Consider the following 5,414-nt stretch of genomic DNA (forward strand, 5'->3'; position numbering starts at 1 on the left):
GGGGAAGGGAGGGGGGGGGGGGTGAGGGCATGTGCCAGGGGGCAGGGAGGCTGAGGAAAGGTCAATGGGGAAAAAAAGAGACATATGTACTACTATTTGTAATACCTTAAAGAATAAAATAAAATAAAATCTATATAAATTAGCCAACTATATGAACATTTCCAGCTAACCACTAATACAAATACATAGTCACCTTTTTTCTTTTATATAGGAATAACACATTCATACATGACAGGTGATCCTGGCAAAAAAAAATCAGAGATATTAAAAATATTCCCAAGTTTTAAAGGTGGTGTGCAATAATTTTAACAACATTCTATATGAATAAAAATCCTTGATTTAATTTCATAATTTTTATGCCAGAAGCATGGTTAGTTTTAATGTTTAATAGGGTAGTAAAGACAGGAGGAGGGTGGGTAAGGGCTGGGAGGATGGGAGGAAAAGGAGGAAAGGGGAGAGATTTGTAATACTATCAACAATAAAAAGTTTATTTTTAAAAATAGATATTGGTATTATATACATTGGGTTATTAATAATTAAAGCATTTTGTATACACAGTATCTAAGTGTGGACAGAAGAAACTTTTAGTATTGATTATTTCCTATGAGTTTTAAACTTTCAAAGTCTTTTTAACATAAAAAATGAACTGCACACATTTAAGTGTTTTCTTATAAAACACAATCTTTCTTAAAAAAAAAAAAGTAATGATGATTGGTCTCTGTGGTTCTTAGGAATAATTTGTCTTATTTTTCACATAGCATAAAATATATTCTTATACAGGATTTCATTAAGATTCAGCAGTTCTTAAACAATGTTACCAATTAACCATATCCATCCCAAATGTAGCAAAGATGACCAATCCTCATAGTGCCCTTTCACCTTATTGCAGTTGAAGTTGCTCCTTTAGGATATTTTTCCATTTCAAGTTGAAGTAGATTGTTAGGATTTTAACAGTGGTTTCATTATGTGGCTTTATTTTTTAAAAATATATTTTTATTGATTTCATAGAGGAAAACAGAGGGAGACAGAGAAAGAAACATCAATGATGAAAGAGAATCATTGATCGGCTGCCTCCTGCACGCCCCCTGCTGGGTATCAAGATAGCAACCCAGACATGTGCCCTTGACTGGAATTGAACCCAGGACCCTTCTGTCCACAGGCCAACGTTCTATCCACTGAGCCAAACCAACTAGGGCTCCTTATGTGGCTTTAAAAAGGGTTTTGGTTTCTTCCACAGTTCAGAGTTTTTAATGAGAAGTTTTCAGAAATTATATAGTCTAAGCATGTTTTGAATAACCAAATGGTCTTTAGTCTTTCAATGTAACTGTCATAAATAAGCATATATACCCAGTATATATTGGAACCAAAGTAAGATTATTTTCTTGCTCCTACAATCCACTTAATATATTCTTCAGATTTGGTTTTAAGTAGTGACTTTACTAGAGGCAACAAGTCTACACAGCAGCCAAGTGAGATGTATTATTCTTCTTCCTGTGAAAATATTATTAAGCACAGGAAGGCAGTCCACCACCACTATACTGTCTTCTATCCTCACCAAATAAGCTACAAGTTTACTTATATTTATCTTTTTCCAGAGAGTTAAAGCTAAATTCAGTCTCAAATTCCTGCTGAATAAAACATGTACTGTTGTTTCATGGTCCAGATAAACCTCAGATTAAAAACACAAAACTGTATTTTGATGATGGGCATTCTGTCTGTGAAAAGCAGAATCACTGGAGTTCGGTAAATATGTTCGATTATCATGGTGTAATTTTTTCAGGCAGGTAGGCTGCACAAGCTGGTTTATTATCATTATTGGCCATGTCACAGCCCCCACTTCTAGGGGAATATTTCTTTTTCTAACAAGGATTTGAAAAAGGTTGATGAATAAGCCCTCTGTGGTAAGCAACCTTACATAGTTTATCTGGGCTTTTCACAGCTTATCCAACTGTTTCGTTTATGTAAGCAGTCAACTCTTTTGGAGATTTCTTAACCTCCTTCATGTTCTTATTATTGAAATTAGAGTTCTTTTTTTTAGTAAGATCAATGGACTTATCCTCAATATTATCACAAAAGTTCAATTTTTTAACATTGTTGGTTTCAGATACCATAATTTCTTTTTTGTTTTATTTATTTATTATGTTTTAATTAAATTTGTTGGGGTGGCATTGGTTGACAAAACTATACATGTTTCAATTGTACAAGTGAATAAAACATCTGCACACTGCATCCTGCGTGATCACCTCAAACAAAATCTCTTTCCGTCCCCATCCCCCCTTGCCCACCTCCACTAAGCTCCCACCCCCTTTCCCTCTGGCTATCAGCACAATGTTGTCTGTGTCTATGTGTTATGTATATATGTTTTGGGGGGTTTGGCCAGAGATTATTATGCTAAGTTAAGTAAACCAGTCAGAGAAAGACAAATACCATGTGATCTCACTTATATTTGGAATCTAATGAATAAAATAAACTGACAAACAAAATAGAAACACAGGGAACAGACTGGTAGCTGTCACAGAGGAGGAGAGTTGGGGGACAGGATGAAAATTGCCATAATCTCTTAAATATGGGCACCTCATGGTACCTGGCACCTCAGCTCAGCCCTGGTACTGACAAACTCTGCCTGGAAGACTAGAGAGTCCCTTGGCTCCCTGACAGACCCACACTCAGAGCCATTCAAATGAAGCCTGTCTTGATTGCTCCCCCATGGGTGTCTGGGGTTTTTATTTTTCCAACAGAGATATTACAAAGTTACAAGCAAGCAAAAATTATGTTGACAGAGAAATTTCTATCTTGGCAGGTTAATAAAAGAGAGACAGAAAAGCTTCTGAAAATATTTCGTGTTTGAGTTTTCTGTCCTGACTTAAATAGCCTAAGCCTTGAGTGCCATGTGTTTTTGGTAATGATTTAGCAAGCCCACTGGTTTAGAGATGAAGGCTGATGTACGGCCCCACCCCTGCAAGAGGAAGGACAAGTATGTTCTTCTGTAAACTGGTAAATGGAGTACCTAAAATTTTATCTTATACTAGTGACCCGGCGTGCGAAATTGCGTGAGACCTGGGACCCCGGGGCTCCTCAATGGATTTCCCCAAAGAGGTAGGCCGGAGCCACGGGTCCCACCTCCGCTGCACGCGCAGCCACGGGACCCCCAGGCCTCACCATGTGGAGTGGCCACCGGCCCCGCCTCCGTGGCGCACAGCTGAGGGACCTTCAGGCCCCACCCACCCGTGCACACCCACTGCGCACTCAGCCTCCTTGTGACAGTGTGAGGGCATCATGGCATGAGGGCGTGTCGACCACCTAGGCTATTATTAGTATAGATTCTCCCAGATTCCAGCTTTCCCAGCATTAGTCAGGTAGTTCTGATTTTTATTGAAGGGAGGAGCTATCTAAAGATTTTATTTCCTGGAGAAGAAGATGGGAGCCAGCAGGACAGCAGTGAGGGAGAGAATGTAAGTGAGTAAGGAGTAAAAGGGGCATGTGTGGACATGTGTAGTGTGTGCATGTGTGAGTGAAGGACAGTTAGATCTCGCAGGAGTCTCAGGGAGGGCTGACAGAACAGGATGGGGAGCCCCTGCTACCGCTGCAGGCACTCCCTTGGTTGCATGGCTCTGGCACAGAAACCATGACATCTTAAAGGGGAGAGGAGCCGCAACTAGGAGCCCAGCCTCACCACCACCCAGTCCCAGACTCACCTTGGACACCACCTGGGACCCTGCAGACACTCCAGCCAAAGTCGTGCTGCCACAACCGCACACCCACAGAACCCGGGATGCCTGCCTTCCTAGCCATCAGCTCCTGGACCCCTCAGTGGTGCTGCTCCAGCAGCAGACCCTGCAATTCCTGCTTCCCTGGTCACAGCATTCTGGACCCCTTGGAGAGTTGTTGAGTGTGCATCTTTCCAGCCAAGGGCATATTGCTCCAGCAGCAGATCCAAAGACTACCACTTTCCTGGCTGCTGGCTCCTGGTGCCCTTCGTGATTAGTAGAGTGAAGCCACCCTGGCTAGAGTCCTGCTACATCACCTGCAGACTCCCAGATGCCTGTACCCGCGCCCCCCCCCCCCCCCCCCCCCACGGACCCTCTCAGTGATTCACAGAGTAATGTCACCCTGGCAAGAGTCACACAACAACAGCTAGAGTCTTACTACACCAGCCACTGGCCCTAGGATCCCCATCACCCAGGCCATGGGCTCCAGTACCCCACAGTGATCCACAAGCCAGTGAGACCTCAGGCAACCCTTGCCACAAGAGCCGGAACCACAAGAACATCCACAACAGCTTGCACTATGAGGCCAGGGGTGAATCACATGGTCAACCTGTGACAAAACTTCATCCACAGATGAGAAACTAACATTCAAGCCCCAACTATATCAGGATAACCCAAATAACTCAAGTAGGGGGCTCCACCAGAACACCCAGCTCAGGAGATCTGAGAGACTGCACCACTGAATCCCACAAATCACCAACTACATGGGACTGAGAGGGTGTACTCCTTAGGACCACCCCCAAAAGAACCTGGGTAGCATAGCAGTTGGATCTAAGACATAGAAAAAATTACAACAGGACAGCAAAAATGGGGAGACGAAGAAACAATACCCAAAGGACAGAAAAAGAGGAATCGCCAGAAAAGGAATTAAATGAAATGGAGGTAAGTAATTTGTTAGAGAAAGAATTAAGAGTAATGGTTAGAAGGTTGCTCAAACATCTGGATGAAAAATACACACAATTCAATGAGAATTATAAGGAGTTGAATGAGAATTTCACCAACATGAATAAGAATCAAGAGGAAATGAAGAATGACATAGCTGCAGTAATGAACACAATGGAAGGTCTCAAAAGAAAACTGGAAGAAGCTGAGGACCAAATTAGCGTGTTAGATGACAAGGTAGAAAAATTAAAAAACACCCATGCAGATCAGCAACTGAAAAAAAAAACTTAAAAAGCAAGAGGAGAGCCTAAGGGAGCTTTGGGACAACATGAAACAAAACAACAGCCACATAATAGGGGTGCCAGAAGGAGAGGAAGCTGAGCAAGAAATAGAAAATCTGTTTGAGGAAATGACAGAAAAATTCCCTGACTTTGGGAAGAAAAAAATCACATAAGTCCAAAAAGCATAGCGCACAGAGTCTTAACCAAGATAAACCTAAAGAGACCAACACCAAGACACATTGTAATTAAATGGCAAACATCAATGACAAATTAAGAATCTTAAAGGCTGCCAGAGAGAGATGGAAAGTTACCTACAAGGGATTTCCATTAGACTATCAACTAATTTCTCAACAGAAACCTGTCAGGTCAGAAGGGATTGGAATGTAGAATACAAAGTGATGCAAAGAACGGGGCTGAATCCAAGCATACTCTATCCAGCAAGGCTATCATACAAAATTAAAGGTGAAAGCAAGAGCTTCACAGA

General features: G+C 41.9%; 1 pseudogene; it reads right to left on the reverse strand.

Annotated features, from left to right (window-relative positions):
* Positions 1–1,374: 1,374 nt before the first annotated feature.
* On the reverse strand, positions 1,375–2,111 carry LOC102243244 (annotated as a pseudogene).
* Between the last annotated feature and the right edge of the window lie 3,303 nt (positions 2,112–5,414).

The sequence above is a fragment of the Myotis brandtii genome, unplaced genomic scaffold (assembly GCF_000412655.1).
Source record: "Myotis brandtii unplaced genomic scaffold, ASM41265v1 scaffold166, whole genome shotgun sequence".
Classification (NCBI taxonomy): Eukaryota; Metazoa; Chordata; class Mammalia; order Chiroptera; family Vespertilionidae; genus Myotis; species Myotis brandtii.